The following is a 20,015-nucleotide window of genomic DNA, read 5'->3' on the forward strand; positions in this document are numbered from 1 at the left end:
TGACGGCCCACATATTTAAAAACAGAGGAAGATGGGCATGGATGTTAGCTTAGGGTGAATCTTCCTCAGCAAAAAAAAAAATAATAATAATAATAATAAATAAGAGTCGGTGAGTAAAATGTTTAAAACCCTAAGAAATAATCAGAATGACTTCTTTCAGCAAAGTTTCTTCATTTTCTGAAGACAGCATTAAGTGCTCATTAGATGTAGTCTGCACTCGACTTCTGTTCTCTCTCGGCAGTTTTCCTTGAAACGTTAGTGTGTCAAAGGTTAGGGGACTGAGATTCTAGCTGCACGTCCCTGCACCAACTTTGAGGGGTGGACAAATAAGGTCCATCCATGGTCAGACACTACAGGCATCACGTGGTCACTGATTCTTCCCCATGAATTGACCTAGTTTCCTCTACTTCACGCAAAATTTCTGATCCAGCAGGCCTGACCCAGCATCAGTGTCTGAGGGTCTTAGTCAGTAGGGTGCTATAACAAAGTCCCACAAACTGGGTGGCTTAAACAACAGAAATTTAGTGTCTCACAGTTCTGGGGGCTAAAAATCTGAGATCAAAGTGTCAGCAGGGTTATTTCCCTCTGAGGGCTATGAGGGAAAAATCTATCCCATGCCTCTCTCCTCGTTTCTGGTGGTTTCCTGGCAATATTTGGTGTTCCGTGGCTTATGCCACATCACCTCAATCTCCACCTCTATCTTCATATGGCCTTCTTCCTGTGTGTGTGTCTGTGTCCAAATTTCCCCCTTTTATGAGGACACCAGCCATATTGAATTAGAGGCCCACCCTCCTCCAGTGTGACCTCATCTTCACTTAACTAATTACATTTGTAATTCCCTATTTCCAAATATGATCTCCTTCTGAGGTGCTGAGGGTTAGGACTTCAACACATGAATTTTAGGGGCACACAATTCACCTCTTAATACCGTGTAAGGCTTCGGCAGCTAACCACCTGGCAATACTTCCTATCAGAGGAAGGGTAGGAGGCAGAGCAGACTTTGGGGAAGGGGCCCACCAGAGGCATTGGCTGTGTTTATACCATGGAGAATCTGGCCACTCTGAGGGCGAGCATTCTACCAAGGGCACACCATACCTGCCTCAACTAGGAAATGTCACTACTCATTCATAAAAGGGTAGTGGGCTTGGGGCCAGCCAAGTGGTGTAGTGGTTAAGTTCGTGCGCTCTGCTTAGGCAGCCCGGGTTCGCAGGTTTGGATCCTGGGCACAGACCTAGCACTGCTCATTCAAGCCATGCTGTGTCAACATCCCACATAAAATAGAGGCAGATTGGCAACAGATGTTAGCTCAGGGCCAATCTTCTTCATAAAAAAACAAAGGGAGTGAGAAGACATTTATTTTCATAGTATATGAAATCTTTTCCTGAGTAAGGGGGTCTTCTGGCTCTTAGTATCACAAATCCTTACAAATGAATGTTCAGGGGCATTGAAAAACTTTGTAGACCAGGTCCTGGTCTAGCAGACTCACAGCTGTCTGAGTAGATATGATGGTGTTTGAATCCGGGTAGTTCCATTACCCACATCACCGTGGCCATAATGTGGACAATCACAGAGAATCGGAGTTACTATTCACCACTCACTGCTCGTACTTCCCACTGGTCTTGTGAGTAATCAACTAATCTTTAGATAAACCAGATCTGCCATATATAAAAGCATTCAACTTTGAGCCTCATTTCTGTCACCAGTCATCAGCCACAGTTATCCAACACATCCCCTCCCCCGGTACCCAGGCCACTGACCATACATGTGGCCTGCCAAGAGTTCCTCTTGGAATAAGAGGCAGAAGAATTACTCCCACATAGGTAATGTGATTCTTCCTTCAAATCTTGCATTCAAGGCCCATGTCTCACTCAACAAAATGGATGTCCTCACTCATAAAGCCAGAAGCACCCTAGAAAATTCATTTACTTGACAAAAATGGTCATTAAACATCAACAATGTGTCAATGCTATAGTACAGTGATAGAGTGAACTCATGTTCACACCAGGTCCCTGACCTTAGTCAGTTTACATTCCAGAGAGAGAAGCGGTCAATAAACAAGTAAAGAAAAGAATGACACATTGTGAAAAGTGATCTGAACGATATTAACAAACAGGCCAGTGAGCTAGATAATGGGAGAGGCAGGGGTGAGGAGAATGGGTGTGTCTACGTTAGATAGAATAGTTAAAGAAGATCTCTCCTAGGAGTCATTTTAGCTTAGTCCAAGGAGATGTGAAAGAGCTAGGGTTACAAAGATGTAGAGTAAGAGTGACCCGGACATGGGTAATAGCATGTGCAAAGGCCTTGAGGTGGGACTGTGCTTGGCTTGTTCAAGGAATAGGGAGGAAGCCAGTGTGTCTGGAGTGGAGTGAGAGAGAGGAAGCATGGCAGGAAATGAGGCCCCAGAGGCAGTGGGAGACCGGATCATGCAATGCTTTTTAGGTCTGATTAAAGAGTTTGGATTGTATTCTAATTGTGATGGAAATGTATTGACAAGTTTTGAGTAATAGAGTGACATGATCTGACTTGATACATTAAAGAATCTCTCTGGCTGCTGTGTCGAGATTAGGCTGTAGGAGAGCAAAAGCGGAAGTGCAGAGACCAGTTAGGAAGCCAATTCTGCTTTATTCCTTCCCTCCTGCTCTATTCTGCAACTCTCCAGTTCCTGACCCCAGTCTTCATCCCTTCTGGCTGGCTCTGTTCTCACCCGTAGACCTTCTGACAGATTTGGTTTCTTCTTCTTGATCCTTGGTATTCTTCCATGGCCATGGTTTTCTCCACACTCTGGCTCCATCCCGTTAGAGCATCTGAGGCCCCCTCTGCCTGATCTAGGTTTGCCCGTAGCCCTCTCCCTCAATGACCCTCATAATTGGGAGGCTGGTGACATCTGGAGCCTGAAGGGAACTGAACCCTAATTATACCGTTGTTTCAAAGACAGTTTTTTTTCCAGGAAGAAAACGATGAATTTCTCACCAATTGAAGGACAATTAGACCTAATTGTTTGACAACCTAAAAGAATCATTGCCTTGACTCATGGATTTGAGATCCAGTCTGGAAAACCTTGTGATTGCTTTAAAGTGACCTCTGCAGGTTTAAAATCTGCACGTTTATTATGATTTCCATTGACCATGGCATTCCTCACAAAACCCAGTCTAACTTTCCAGTACCATGCTCTCTTCCACTCTTTCTCCACGACTACACTAAAGGCTTCCAGGTCCCTCTATTCTATGCTCCCATGAACTCTCACAAAAAAAACCCACTAAGAGTTTGTGTCACACACACCACCACCATACAAGTGTTCAAAGTTTCCTAATTTCAAATTATGTTAATTTAATAAATCAGCAAATATGTGCTCAGCACTTAACCTGTGTGTCAAGACCTGTGCTGGATGTTTTGGATAAAGAAATGGAGAAAACACAGTTTCTTGCCTTTGAGGAAACAGTCAAGGAAAAGGTAAATAGACATCTTAGCAGGTAGTCAAGGCCAGGTGACAGAGTTGCCAGTGTGCCTCTTAAGTCCAATTTCAAACTTTATTATAAGAAACACAGGTTCCCATCAGGCCCTGCACACAGCAGGAAGTCAGGCAGTGTTCGTTGCTGATGGTGATGATGAGTTGGTATTTTTCCAGAAGATTAGCTCTCAAGTCTGAGGGCTGTTCGAATTAAACCTCAGGTCTATCTCATCAGGAATTGCCACTAACTGGCATGTACGACCTTTTAGCTAAAGACTGATGTGCTAAATGAGCAATATTATTAACTGAATTTACTTCATATGTATGAGATTGCAGTTTTCCAAGGCATTTTTCCTTAAGTCTCCAAATTACCAGCTACTTCAGTTGAACTGTCTTAATCATCCATTTGCTGCAGCGCAGAAACCAAGAGAGAATCGATCTCCATTCCTGTGATAGAGTCTAGGCAAGGTCTGAGCCGCCTCAGAACAGATGCCTGTTTGTCACTGTGAATCAGTGACCAGTTTTAGCATCCCTCAATTTCCCCACCTACATTCTATGATTGTTGCCATATATGTATAATGGAGACAGAAGGATGATATCATAATGCTCCAGGGAGCTTTAAATAAAGCATTATGCATTAGAGAAAACAGCCCAAAGAAACCCCAAAGCTTCTGTTAGGTGTGCATTAGCCACCAAATGGCACTTCAGAGCTGCATTAAGAAACGTCAAAGGCAGTAGTCCAAGCTACTGTCTACTTGAGGCCAGTTCTTCATCCGTAGTGCAAAATCCTGACTGAATGGATTCAGTTACTAAAGCTCCAGCTTGTCCTACAACCATATTGACCAAAAGGATGCCATTGAGAGGCAGCCTAGCAATTTTTCAAATGGTTTATTTCTGTAACCTACTATACATGAGATATTGAAATAGATAATAAGAATCCATTTTCTTACCTGAGAGAAAGATAAAACTCGACACGAGAATCAATCCACAAAGCCTCTGACATATGATGTGTTCTTTCATTGTCCAAACCTGTGTTCAAAAAGTCAGAAACACACCCAGCTCGGATTCAGAATAATTTCTAAGTGTATGTGACCACACTTCTTCTTCACATCCCACGCGAGGCTTTTTCCTATTGCTTAAAGCCGTGTCAGCCAGCCACAGTTTAGAGGCTTGCCTGAGTTATGCAGACTGGCTGAAACCTCACTGATTGATTTATTTGCATATCTAGTCAGCACATTTTATTGAGTGCCTACTATGTGCCAGATACCATATTACACACCGAGAGGCCGCTGGGAAGACAAGACGGAGATCCCTGTCCTCATGGGGCTGTTAGCCCAGAGGAGAAGACACACGTTAAATGCATCATTACAAAATGCGCTGCATTCAACCTTAATGCACACAGCTTCAACCCAACAACTTGCAGTTTCAATGATCCTAAACTTTTTGAAGGAAGCGCTATGCAAGAAGATCTTAATGGCAAAAGTAACTCATCAAATCATTTCAGTTTTTAAAGCAGATCTGTTTAGAGAAACCTGACCATTTCATTACATTCACCCAGCTTGTCTCCTTAAAGAATCGTACCTTAAGCTGCTTATTTGGAAAACACACTGGAAATCTCCCTTTCTCCAGCCAAATGGTGTTAAAACTACAAATCCTACGGAAACGTATTGCAGAAGCTTGGCAGTAGGGTGCTGACGGGCATTTTCTGATTTTAAATAAAATACACTTCGGAATGATATACTACTGATTTAAACATTTCTTTTCCTATAGGAAAATGCAACATATTGTATTTCTTTCCACTTCTAAGTGGGATTTGGAGTGAAGAGACTCATTTTACATTTAAAGTAACAGAAGCCAATGAGGACACCAAATGAATCCTGGGCTTGCTACGAGCACCGGCCATTAATAAGGCTCCTCGTATTTACCAAGTGCTCTACTGCCATTCTCATTGGAATAATAAGGGAATTTGTATGACTTGGATGGATTTCCTAAACTACAAGCTTAGAAGTAGGGTCTGCCTAAATCTTTTATGACTTGCAAGATGAAACGCAGCTTAAATTTACAGTGCAGTAAGAGGACCAGGCTCAGAATCCGTAACTAGCTGTGAGATGGCACTGCTGTTCCTTCATTTCCCTGAGCCTCAGTTTCCTTATCTGTAAAAACGGAGATAATAATCTGCCTATTTCCTAGAGCTGCTATAGAAGAGGATCAAATGAGGCGATGGAGGCAATTTTCAAAGTATGAAGTGCTGTAGAAATGGATATGATGGATATCTATAAAATGAAATTTTCAGCAGCAAACAACCCAATTTATATCTTTCTTGCATTTCCTCTAAACTTTTATGACAATTCCAAGGTATGTTTCAGAAACTTACCTGGCACTCGATAAATAAATGATGGGCCATTCACACTGCGGAATACTATGCAGTCATTAAAAGGAATAAGGTAAGTCTATATGTCTGTAAGGCCGGAAAAGGTGGGCTGGGGAAGGGGAAGTGGAGACTGAGGATTTTCCTTTATATACCATACAATTCTGTACTTATTGATTCTTTTATAATTTTTATATGTCACCTATGTAATGTTAACAGTTGAAGGAAAGGAGAAAGGAAGGAAGAGAGGGAAGACAGGAAGGAAGAATGGGAATTAAATAGGTTTCCTCTATACTTTGTACCATTCTGTACCATTTGACTATTTTACAATGAGTATACATTACTTTTATAATTTTTATCTGTTTTTATTACTTATTTTATTGAGGTCATATAATTTTTTTAATGAAAGAAAGAAGAGATGGAGGAAAAGAAGAGAAATAAAAAGAGAGAAAGAAAGGGTAGAGAGTAAGAACTTTTATTTTATACCCCACACAATTATATGCAATTTGGTTCTTTAATGATGAATATTTGTTACTTTTATAATTTTAAAAAATTTAAAGGAAGGAAGGGAAGAGGGAGGTAGGGAAGAAGGAAGGAAGGGAGGGAGGAAGAGAGGAAGAAAGCCACTTACCTGAGAACTGGACACCCTTAACTCCCCCTCCTCGTGTCACCGTAGGGTCCAGAAGAGTTTGCTTTATGAATGACCAGATCTGGTCTCGAAATCCCTACGTTTGATGTGAAATGGAATAAGCAAAAAACAACAGACTCATTATCTGCTGGCCGTGCCTCAGTCACCTTTTCTGGATCAAACCAGTCTCTCCGCTCTCAGCTTTATGGGGCTTATTGACCAGAGCAGATCCTCTTTTTGTGGCTTGCAGCACGTCATGGGGCTGCTCTCCCGAGCATGAAATCAGCGTGAGCAAAGTTCTCAGGTTATCACATACCTGCAATAACCCATTAATTTGAGGACTCCTTCCCAGTTTTCACTAAGGATTCTCTTCAGTTGCTGGTTGATTATCACTTTAATTAAAGTGGATATATTAAAAGGGTACTTGCTCACTTAACTAAGAATTGTTTCACTTTATTGAGAAAATGGTGGGGGGGGGGTGTAGTGTTCAGAACTATGAGCAGAAAGTAGAGGCCAAAAAAGTATTAACATGTTTGCATCTCACACTGTCAGTAAGGTGAAGCCAGCTGTTTACCCTCACTGCAGATCCATTCTTCAAATTGCCTTGAAAATAAATAGATTTACTGAGCTGGTCTTATGTCATCCTCAGAAGGAAGATGTAGTTTTTGCCCCAGAATATGTCATTACAGCCCTTTTGGGATGATGGAAATATCATCAAATCTCATCAAGCATCCAGAGATGATCCCCACCAGCCTCCGAATTTCCAAGACCCTGAGGACCAGAGGGTAGGATGACTTGCTCAGGGTCATAGGGCTTATGATAGGCAAAGTAGGAGCTAGAACCAAGGGCTCCTGACTCCCAGATCAATGTGTTTTCTTCTCCATCTCACACCTCAAATGGAAAAATATAGTCTAATTAGAGGCTAAGTCAACCTATTATCCGTAGGCCAGTGGTTCTCCGTGGGGGGAAGGGGAAAGGAGGGGCTGGATCAGAAGCACCCATTACTCACCCCCAAGCCCAGAAACTGATGGGTATGGTGGATGAGAGCCCAGGCTTTGCAGAAAGATAGACTTGAATTTGAATCTCAGTTGTGTGATTTAGGGTCAATTCCCTAACATCTGTGGAGGCCCCAGTGTCTTCATTTGTAAAACCTGAATAATGGCACAGACCTCACATCGCTGTTAGATTACATGAGACAACATGTGTAAAGGGCTTAGCCCAGTGCCTGGTGCAGGGTTCCAGTGCCGCTGCTCCTGCCTAGAACTCCACTGCTTCCCCTTTCCACTAGGCACAAGGCTTAGCTTTTGTGGCCTGCTCCCCACCTGAGGTTACCCAGCTTACAAGGAAATATGGGGCAGTTTGGGGCTTCCCTGACATTGGTTTATATTTCACACCATGCCTGCTCGTTGGCCCGTCTCCCCGCCCGGCCCTAACACTACGAGCTCCAGAAAGGCAGGAACTCCACGTTATTCAGTGGTTCTCACACTGCCTGGCACATAGCACTCAATCAATATTTGATAAATGAAGGACTATGCCTTTCTCCCCTACTAAAGTGTGCACCTACTAAGGACAGGCAAACATCTCTATTCTCCTCGTGCCCCGCCCCAGGGGTTAGCACAGCATCTGGCACATAGTGGTGCTTAACGAATATTTGCTGAGTTGAAAAAGAGTTTAGAGGGCAACATATACCCTGATCTGTTAAAGAAAATTCTCGGGAAGGAGAACTTGGTGAGAATAGCTGATTCTAGAGGAAACTGAGAGGTCTTGGATGGGAGGGAAATGTACTTTTCTCTGCATAAGCTTTTGTGCTGTTAGAATTTTTCTTTTTTAAGATTTTATTTTTTTCCTTTTTCTCCCCAAAGCCCCCCGGTACATAGTTGTATATTCTTCATTGTGGGTCCTTCCAGTTGTGGCATGTGGGACGCTGCCTCAGCATGGTTTGATGAGCAGTGCCATGTTGGCGCCCAGGATTCGAACCGACAAAACACTGGGCCGCCTGCAGCGGAGCACGCGAACTTAACCACTCAGCCACGGGGCCAGCCCCTGCTGTTAGAATTTTAATCATCTGCATGCGTTACTTTTTCAAAAAAAAAATATTACCTTTATTTTTTTAAAAATCCATTGTAGTGCAAATGAAAAATTGACTGGAAAATGAAACGCGCAGAAAAATCCAGAGGTTGGAAATTTGGGTCAGGAAAAGAACACCACCTTAGGAGGGACGGCTTTGATGGGTATCTTGCACTCTCTGGAAGATGATAAGGAGAATGCTGACCATCTGTTCTCCATATCTGCAGAGTAATAGGAAATGGACTGAAATTGCAGTGGGAGATGTGAGTTAAACATAAATAAGTCATTATTGACTATAGGAGTTGATAAACACCAGACGAGGCTATCACGGGACGTTATGAACCAGCCATCCCTGGAAACTCAAAGGTCTATATAGCCATATGGCTCTGCTGATTTACATGTCCTCCTACAGAGAGGAGAGCTGAGCTTGTTGAGAGTCTGTCCCCATTTCTGACACTAAAAGAGACCCTTAATCTAGCGAAGGTCCAAGCTGTCATCGTTCCCTCTTCCCTTTCCTAGTGTGAGCATCCCACCAGGCCAATTGGGAGTCAGGTGACTTTCATAAAACATGGCTCCCAGCCATAAGCCCGCTGTTGAATTCAATGTTAAACCATACAGGGAAACTGGACAGTCACATGTAAAAGAATGAAAGTAGACCATTATCATACACCATGCACAAAAATCAACTCAAAATGGATTAAAGACTTGAGTGTAAGACCTGAAACCATGAAACCTCTAGAAGAAAACATAGGCAGCATGCTCTTTGACATTGGTCTTAGCAGTATATTTTCAAGTATGATGCCTGACCAGGCAAGGAAAACAAAAGAAAAAATAAACAAATGGGACTACATCAAACTAAAAAGCTTCTGCACAGCAAAGGAAACCATCAACAAAATGAAAAGAGACCCTGACAATTGGGAGAAGATATTTGCAAACCATATATCTGATAAGGGGTTAATATCCAAATATATAAAGAACTCATACATCTCAACAACAAAAAAACCCAGCAACCCAATTAAAAAATGGGCAAAAGATCTGAACAGAGATTTCTCCAAAGAAGGTATACAGATGGCCAACTGCCACATGAAGAGATGTTCAACATCTTTAACTATGAGGGAAATGCAAATCAAAACTACAATGAGATATCACCTCACTCCTGTCGGAATGGCTATAATTAACAAGACAGGAGGGGCCAGACGGATGGCTCAGCAGTTAAGTTCGCACATCCCGCTTCAGCAGCCCAGGGTTCACCGGTTCCGATCCTGGGTATGGACATGGCAGCACTTGGCATGCCATGCTGTGGTAGGCGTCCCACCTATAAAGTAGAGGAAGATGGGCATGGATGTTAGCTCAGGGCCAGTCTTCCTCAGCAAAAAGAGGAGGATTGGCAGCAACTAGCTCAGGGCTAATCTTCCTCAAAAATAAAAGACAGGAAACACTAAGTGTTGGAGAGGATGTGGGGAGAAGGGAACTCTCATACACTGCTGGTGGGAGTGCAAACTGGTGCAGCCACTATGGAAAGCAGTATGGAGTATCCTCAGGAAATTAAGAATAGATCTACCATATGATCCAGCTATTCCACTGCTGGGTATTTATCCAAAGAACATGAAAACACAAATGCATAAAGATACACACACCCCTATGTCCATCACAGCCTTATTCACGATAGCCAAGACTTGGAAGCAACCTAGGTGCCCACCAAGGGATGAATGGATAAAGATGTGGTATTTATGCACAATGGGATATCACTCAGCCATAAGCAATGATGAAATCCCGGCTTTTGTAACAATATGGATGGACCCTGAGGGTATCATGCTAAGTGAAATAAGTCAGAGGGAGAAAGTCAAATACCATATGATCTCACTCATAAATGGAAGATAAAAACAATGACAAATAACCACATAGCAACAGAGATTGGATTGGTGGTTACCAGAGGGGAAGGGGGGAGGGAGGAGGACAAAAGGGGTGATTAGGCACATATGTGATGATGGCTTGTCATTAGTCTTTGGGTGGCAAACATGATGTAATCTACACAGAATTCGAAATATATTACGATGTACATCTGAAAGCTCTATAATGTTATAATCCAATGTCACCACAATAAAAAAAAGAGGAAAAAAATGTTCAACTATAAAAACAGTGAAAGGATCTGATGCTCAAGGAAAACTCATCTGTGTGGGTGACTTCCCAAGAGATTTTCAAAGACAATTTTGATTTTATATTTGATTGCCACCTTATCACCACCATGCAACTGATTCCCTACGGGTTGTCCTTCCCATGCATACCTTCAACCTTCATACTTTTACGCTACGTGTGGATATCCCTTAACAACATGTATTATTATTCTGTATAATGATACCATACGTTTATGTTTTTCTTCTTTTTTTCTTTTTAAAGATTGGCACCTGAGCTGCCAATCTTTTTTTTCTTCTCCCCAAAGTCCCCCAGTACATAGTTGTATATTCTTTTATTTTTTTTGAGGAAGATTATCCCTGAGCTAACTACTGCCAGTCCTCCTCTTTTTGCTGAGGAAGCCTGGCCCTGAGCTAACATCGTGCCCATCTTCCTCTACTTTATATGTGGGGCGTCTACCACAGCATGGCGTGCCAAGCGGTACCATGTCCGCACCCAGGATCCTCAACTGGCGAACCCCGGGCCGCCAAGAAGCAGAATGTGCGAACTTAACTGCCGCGCCACCGGGCCAGCCCCCATAGTTGTATATTCTAGTTGTAGGTCCTTCTGGTTGTGCTATGTGGGATGCCGCCTCAGCATGGCTTGATGAGCAGTGCTAGGTCCATGCCCAGGATCTGAACCGGCAAAACCCTGGGCCACTGAAGTGGAGAACTTAACCACTTGGCCAAGGGGCAAGCCCCTAACACCATTTGTTTTTAAACATCACATAAATGTACATGCTTTTCAACATGATATAAAAGGTATCATACCACAAGAGAGGCAGCGCAGCACAGCATAGTAGTTAATAAAATAGACTCTGAAGCCAGACTGCTTGGGTTCCCTCATGTCTCACTGCCTCAGCTTCTTCATCTGCAAAACGGGGATGCTGGTGATGCTAACAGTATTCACCTCTAGTGTTTTTACGGTATAAATGGGATAATATATGTAAAGCACTTAGAACACTGCCTGGTACATAAGACATTTATAAGTACTAGCTATTAGCTATTCTTCTGCAACTTATTTTTCAAGCTCAACAGTATTCATTTGGTCAAGAACATTTGATAATTCTAAGATGCTGGGGATTCAGCAGTGAGCAAAACAGATAACTCTCTCTCCTCTCATGACATTTAAGTTCTAATGGGAGTAGACAGACAGTAAACAAGAAAAATAAGTAAAACATATACTAAAGGCGATACATGCCATAGAGAAAAATGAAATGGGAAAGAATTTCTGGAAGAAGAGTGGGGAATGCAATTTTATTTATTTATTTATTTTTTTTTTTTGAGGAAGATTAGCCCTGAGCTAACTACTGCCAGTCCTCCTCTTTGTGCTGAGGAAGACTGGCCCTGAGCTAACATACTTGCCCATCTTCCTCTACTTTATATGTGGGACGCCTGCCACAGCATAGCGTGCCAAGCGGTGCCATGTCCCAACCTGGGATCAGAACCAGCAAACCCCGGCAGCCAAGAAGCGTAATGTGCACACAACCGCTGCGCCACCAGGCCGGCCCCGGGAATGCAATTTTAAATAAAGTGATCAGGGACATCATCACTGCTTAAATGACATTTGGACAGAGACCTGAAGGAAACGAGAGGGTGAGCCATGGGGACACCCGAGGAAAGAGCATTCTGGACAAAGGGAAATACCCTGAGCATTACAGGGCACTTGAAGCCTTTGTAGAGCTGTACTGCGGGCAGTATGCCGGGAGCAGAGGGAGCGAAGGGGAAAACAGTGCGAGAGGAAGTAAGAGACGCAATGGAGGGCCAAATCACCCAAGGGTCTGGCGGGCCATTTTAAGAACTTTGGCTTTATTCTGGAGAAATGGGGGAGCTATTGCAGGGTTTTCAAAAACTTTTTATTTTGAAATAATATCAAACTTACAGGGGCCAGCTCCGTGGCCGAGTGGTTAAGTTCGCGCCCTCCGCTGCGGGGGCCCAGGGTTCGGATCCTGGCACGGACACGGCACCGCTCGTCAGGCCACGTTGAGGCTGCATCCCACATTCCACAAGTGGAAGGACCTGCAACTAAGATATACAACTTGGGGGCGGGGGGGCCTTTGGGAAATAAAGCGGCAAAGAAAAAAAGATTGGCAACAGTAGTAAGCCCAGCTGCCAATCTTTAAAAAAAAAAAACTTACAGATGAGTTATAAGAAAAGTACAAAGAACTCTCATCTATCCTTCATCCAGATTCTCCAATTAACATTTTGCCACATTTGCCTTCTCTCTCTTTACATATATTTTTTAAACATTTAAGTGTAAATTGGAGACATTATGCCCCTTTCCCCAAATACCTCAGCTGGCATTTTCCTAAGAACAAGAATTGTTTCCTACATAACCACAATACAGTTGTCAAAATCAGGAAATTTACCTTGATGTAATGCTATCTCCCATACAGTTCATAGTCACATTTAGCCAACCGTCTCACCAATGTCCTTTGTTACACTTTTCCCTCTGATCCAGGATCCAATCTAGGAGGACACACTGCTTTTAGCTGTCGTTATTTTTTAGTTTCTTTTAATCTGGAAATATTCCACAGCCTTTCTTTGACTTTCACGATGTTGACATTTTTGAAGTGTACAGGCCGGCTATTTAATAGAACGCCCCTTAATCTGGGCCCCTATAATCCTTCCTCATAGTTCAGGTTATGTATTTTTGGCAGGAATAGCACAGAAGTGATATTGTGTCCTTCTTGGTGCATCCACATCAGGACACATGTGATGTCAGTTTGTCCCATTGTTGAGAATGGTAACTCTCATCACTTGGTTAGGGTGACGTCCACCAGGTTTCTCCACTGTAAAGTTATAAGTTTTCCATTTGCAATTCGTAAGTGATCTGTGGGTAAATATTTTGAGTCTGTGTAAATATCCTGTTCCTACTTGTCTTAGTTCGTTCAGACTTCTGTAACAAATTATCATAGACTGGGTGGCTTAGAAACAACAGACATTCATTTCTCACGGTTCTGGAGGCTGGGAAGTCCAAGACCAAGGTGCTGGCCTATTCGGGGTGTCTGGTGAGAGCCCGTCTCCTGGTTCAAAGGTGGCCATATTTTTGCTGTGTCCTGTCATGACAGAAGGGGTGAGAGAGCTCTCTGGGGTCTCTTTTATAAGAGCGCTAATCCCATGAGGGCGGGGCCCTCATGACCTCTTCACCTCCTAAAGGACCCACCTCTTAAAACCATCACATTGGGGCTTAGGTTTCAGCATATGAATTTTGAGAGAACACATTCAATCTACAGCACTCCTCAAAACTTCAACTAATAGTGTTAGCATTCATTGCTAATTTTTGCATGATTGTTGCTAAATGGTGATATTCTACTTCCATCATTTTCCCTACATTTATTAATCAGCTTTCTACAGGAAGGAAGAGTTTTCCCTTCTCTCATATTCACTCATTCATTCATTCATTCATTCTTCTTCTTCTTCTTTTTTTTGGGTGAGGAAGATTGGCCCTAAGCTAACATCTATGCCAATCTTCCTCTATTTTGTATGTGGGATGCCACCACAGCATGGCTTAATGAACAGTATGTAGGTCCACACCTGGGATCTGAACCAGAGAACCCTGAGCCGCTGAAGCGGAGTGCAAATACTTAAACACTATGCCACCAGGCCAGCCCCTTGTTCATCTTCATCAGTATGGACTCATGGATTCCTATCTTATCCAGTGGGTTACAATCTATTACCCTTATTATTTTGATGCTCAAATTGTCCTGGATGGGACAAATTGTCCAATAGGAGCCCTTTCAAGCTGGCTCATGTGTCCTTTTGACATATCCCCATGATTCTTTGAGCACCTCCTTACTTTTTGCACAAGATATCCCATGTTTACCTTGCATTTTGCCTGCTTCAGACCTAGAATCCACCATTTCTCTTAGGTGCCCCTGCTTCCATTGAGAGGATAACTGTGTCTAGAAACCAAGATCTGGGTCATTCCTGAGTTTGAAGCTGAAGAATAATGTGAGTCGACATGTTGTAAGAGGATCACTCAGGCTGCTGAGCTAAAAATTGACTCTAAGGGGACTAGGGAGAAACATCCCCCTCATGCCCCACTGCTCCCCTTCCTCAAATCCCATACTTTGCCTATAGTGGACCATTTAGAGTGCCCAAAATGCACCATGCTGTTTCATTCTTCTGTGCTTTTGCAAATGCTGTTCCCTTTGCCTAGAATAGTCTTTCCACAGGCTGCCCCTCTTGACCTTGGCCATCTGACAATTTTCTACTCAGTCTCCGAGACTTGACACAGCTGGTTTTTCCTCCGTGAAGCCTTCCCTGCGCCATTCCCTCCACTTGCATCCCCTCCCAGGCATAAACTAGCATTCAGGCCATTGTGGGAACATACAGCCTCTCCTTCAGTCACCTTTCTGGACTCCTAGGAGAGAGAAAAATCACCTTTTGGGGTTTCTTTTGTCCTAATGTATCAACAATAATGATTGACCCTGTTGTTGTGGGGCCCTAGGAAGCTCAGGTTCACTAGGGCCTGGCCCCATAATATAAGTGAAGCCCCAAGGCTGGAATGGTGGACTCCTTGAGACTACACGGGGGTAGCAGGACTTCCAGGAGAGCAGAAGTCTGCTCAGACAACTCTAGCAATATAGGGAGGCTGGAATCCAAAGGAACCTGGGCCAGAGGGAATAGGGAGGTAGGCTTGGCTAACTAGAAGGCATGACTTAGCTGAGTTTTGAGGCTTATGTAAGAACATGCCCCGTCTCTTAGTGCCCTCCAAATCTTATCGGAGCCCATCAATGACCTTCCTCTTGTTATCTGACTATGAGCTAAGGTCAGCCAAGTAGGTCACACCTTTTAAATCAGCTGGAAAACTGTGTAAGACGCCTTAAGTTAATCTTCTGGAAAAGGTCTAGCTTTCTGAAACATTTCCTTCAGAGTCTCAGAGATGGGTCTTATTAGCAACTCTTGGGTCCCATCAAAGTTCTCCAATGTCAACGCCTTCCAGTCAAAGACCATGGAGAACACATCTGTAGTTGAACAAGTTGGGTTTACTGCTTATTGCAACAAGGGAGAACACACACCATGGGGAACCACGAGGCATCTCAGTAAGAGGGAGTTAGAAAAGACGTGTTACAGAATTTGGGCTTTGGATAGTTAAATCAAAGAGGGTCTAAGGAAGCAAGGGTTTGCTTTAAACTAGGTGCTGTCACACAGCGGGGACAATTTTATCATCGGGTATCTCAGTAAAGTTTATCTATAGGGAGGACAGACTAGAACAAGGATAAATATAAACATACTATAATTGGTAAAGAAGTAGCAGTCACTCATATTAGCCAGGAGAGGGAGATGTTTGGCATTTTGTGGGCTGCACGGCAACCTTGTTTTTGTCTCTGCTTAGACAAAATTATGAAACAGCCTCGTTTTGTCTTACTTTATCATGGTGTTAGAGTAACCTTGTCTGACACTGGTGTTCTGTAAGATTGTTGGTGTCTAACAGGAGCACAACGTGGTCTAGCTCTGAGCACCAGGCCAGCTTATACCAACGCTGAAGCCTGGCTGTGAGTATCAGACCACTTCCTGGATGTCAGACGCTGCTTCTTTTCTTTCCCTTTTGGCCAGGGGCGGATGAAGTCAGGCTGCAGGACATTACTCCGTAATATCCAGATTTCCCTACTGCTGATCAGGAGCTTATTTAGAAAACATAGTCTGTACTTGGAGTAGAGTTGGTCTCTCTTGCTTGATGCAGGAAGACTTGCTGCATTCTCTGAGACAAAAATGGCTGCACAGAAAGAAGTGAGTATAACAAGAGTCTGAGCAGGTTGCATCAGCCAGCTGTAACACAAGCAATTATCAGAAACATACATCGGTAACGGGTCTCAAAGTTGGGGGCCTAGATTATGAAACCCAGGCAGTGAAAACAGCTCCCAGATTCCAATAAGCTCTGTTTTAAAGCAAGTGGCTTTTCCTTTTAGCCTGGCCACAAACTCTTCTCCCTGCCCCGTATACTTATAGAAGTATAATAAGCAACATGTGCTATACCCCAAACTCCCCCATGGCTGGCTAAGAGGAAATCAAGGGCTACGTGATTGCCCGGGATAACTCTAGCTAATGAATTTAGACGAGATTTTTGGGCTTCCAGAGCAGAAGTGTGTCGTTTATGACTTCTAGTAGGGGCAGAGACAAGTTTCGGACCACCTTTCTAGTTGTATTATCCCCATTATGGGAATTGCAGTGCACAGTGTAGGCATCAAGAGGGACTCAATTATCCCCCTTGGAAGTTCTCTTGAATACCTTGTGATTGCCTCATTTTGGAGGCCTCTGGGTGTCCTTCCCAAGGTATAAGGCTGACATCCACATAAGAAGTAGCACCCTAGCGGAGCACAGATTAGGATTATTAGGAGTATTATATTAGGAGGGTAACTATCATTTACCACAATGAGAGTGAGCCAATTTGTGTCTCTCGAGATGGACAAGTCCCTTTAGTGGAGTTAAACAGTTCCTGCAAAGCAGGTTGAAGAGAAGAAACAGACCATTGCAACCAGGATAGCCCCAATATTAGTGTCTACACCTGACTTACCAGGCCTTGCTGATTGGATTATAATCACTTCAGCAGAAGCATTTTTGTTTGTTTTTGAGGAAAATTAGCCCTGAGCTAACATCTGCTACCAATCCTCCTCTTTTTGCTGACGAAGACTGGCCCTGAGCTAACATCCATGCCCATCTTCCTCTACTTTATATGTGGCACGCCTACCACAGCATGGCTTGACAAGCAGCGCAAAGGTCCACACCTGGGATCTGAACCAGCGAACCCCGGGCTGCCGAGAAATGGAATGTGTGAACTTAACTGCTGCGCCACTGGACCGACCCCAGAAGTGTTTTGTTGACGTGAGGTCGAGGTCCAATTTTTACAAGACCAAAGTTTGGGGTCAATGCTGTGAGGGAAACAAGTGCCAGAAGGGACTTGTAAAAAGGGAATCCACCTCCTGAAGTGTTTAAAGGAACAGCTATTAAATTTTTGCCGGCAGAGGCCGACGGGGGGTAACAGATCCAGCAGTCAGTTAAATTCAAAGTGGTGGTTATGGGAAAAACACATAGAGTTTTGTTTTTCCTTAAGTGGTAGGAGATCCAGGGAGGCAAAAATAATCAGACGGAAATAAGAGAAGTCACATTAGTGTTCTAGAGGGCAACAAAGTAGAATAGTAGGCAAGATTAGCAGAAGAGTAAAGGAACAGACAAAAGAGGGTTGAAGAATCAGAAAACTGATCTTGTTCTGTCATCTTGAGCGAAAGCTGTCCACCTCTGAAGTCAACAGCCTCTGGAAGATTCCTAAGAATCCAAAGCTTAAGGTCTCCAAGTGGAGTGGATGCCCAGTAATCAGGAGAAGCGACGTAAATCTTTTGAGTTGGGAACCATCAATCCAAGGCCCAACACCTGGGAGCTGTACCCGCTATGACACTTGTTAACAGCACCTCATAGGATCTTTCCCGCTGAGGCTCAGGAGCAGTTTTTTCTCTTTTCTAGAAGATATAATCTCCAGGTTGCAGAGCACGCAGAGGTCGTTTAGGTAAATATTTTGGAAATGCAGCTTGTATCCATTGGCGATAAAGCTGGAGGTACTATATGAGTCCCTGCATTAACTAATCTTACCTGTTTTTATTGGGTAGAATCTGAGACCGAGGGTGAAATTCCCAAACACATAAGGTGACCTGCTATTAATTCACAAGATAACTTGTGGGTCCCAGAGGGGGTTGATCTTACAGACAGTAAAGCTAATGGCAATACTTTAAACCATGGAAGTTTTTGGATTTCTGAGAGCTTTGCTAGTTTTGGAATTCAATTAATTCTTTCTACTTTTTTTTTTTTTTGAGGAAGATTAGCCCTGAGCTAACTGCTGCCAATCCTCCTCTTTTCGCTGAGGAAGACTGGCCCTGAGCTAACATCCACGCCCATCTTCCTCTACTTTATATGTGAGGCACCTACCACAGCATGGCGTGCCAAGCAGTGCCATGTCTGCACCCGGGATCCGAACCAGCGAACCCCAGGCCGCCAAAGCGAAACGTGAGCACTTAACCGCTGCGCCACCGGGCCAGCCCCTAATTCTTTCTACTTTTTATGAAGACTGGATGATAAAGACAGGGTAGTTTTTGGGTAAAAGGGAGAAGATTATAGAGCTCCTTAAGAACAGTGCTGGTAAAAAGATTTCCTTTGTCACGAGAGTTAAGTTGTAATTCCCCAGGTTGGCAAAAATGAAATCAAGATTTTATCTTTGCTACAGTTAGGGCCTGTTACACGTTGAATTGTGTACCCCCAAAGTTCATACATTGACATCCTAACCCTCGGTATCTCAGAATGTGATCTTGTTTGGAACTAGGGTCTTTGCAGATACAATTAGTTAGGTTAAAATGAGGTCATCAGGGTGGGCCTTAATCCAATATGACTCACGTCATATAAAAAGGAGAAATTTGGGAATTTGGAAATAGTAAAGAAACTTGATGTGAAGAAACACAGGGAGAAGACAGCCATCCACAAGCCAAGGAGAGGCCTGGGACAGATCCTTCTGGCACAGCCCTCGAAAGAAACCAACCCTGCCCACGTCTTGCCTTCAGACTTCCAGCCTCCAGAACCGGGAGACAATTGATTTCCGCTGTTTAAGCCACACACTTGCGGCCCTTTGTTACAGTAGCCCTAGCGAAGTAACACAGGGCTGCAGCCCTCTGACAGGAAAAGCTTTAACCCACCTTGAAAACAAATAACGACCAGGCATATTTATAGCCTATGAGGAGACATTTGCATACAGTCCATTTGGAGGTGTTTGAAGGGCGCTCCAGGCTCGGGCTCCTGTCCACGACCCACCCTGACAGTTGAACCAGGGTTGGGCTGTTAGCAGGCAGGACATGTTTGGGAAGCATCTTTGACAATCCCTCTAAAATTACCCATCAGTGTTAGTGTAATATCACGGCCAATTCATCTCTTCTGTTGTGGATCAAGTCATGAAGAATTCTTGCTAAAGTCCGTTTTAAAGGATTTGGTGCAACCAGTTGGCATCCTGAGAGTGCCAAATATTGTCTTTATGCAGTTAGCCTTCAAACTTTTCCCAGATATCTTTTTTCAAATTAGGGGATTATCTCTGACAGTTAACAACAAGCTCTGACAGTTAACAACAGTCTTTGTGGAATTTATTAATTCCTCTATGGTCTCCCCTTTCGGAATAATTACAGGAGGAATTACCTTGGCGAACGCTGCATGTTTAGCATAGCGGTCAGCTACGGTTTCATCATGAGATTCCAGATCCCTGCACTTTGAATGACGTTCCACCTTGTTTTTAGCTATTTCCTTAACAGCTTCTAAAAGTTCTTTAATTTGTTCATTTTTATAAATGTTTCTGTCAGA

Source organism: Equus quagga, chromosome 10, assembly GCF_021613505.1.
Source record: "Equus quagga isolate Etosha38 chromosome 10, UCLA_HA_Equagga_1.0, whole genome shotgun sequence".
In the NCBI taxonomy this organism is placed as follows: Eukaryota; Metazoa; Chordata; class Mammalia; order Perissodactyla; family Equidae; genus Equus; species Equus quagga.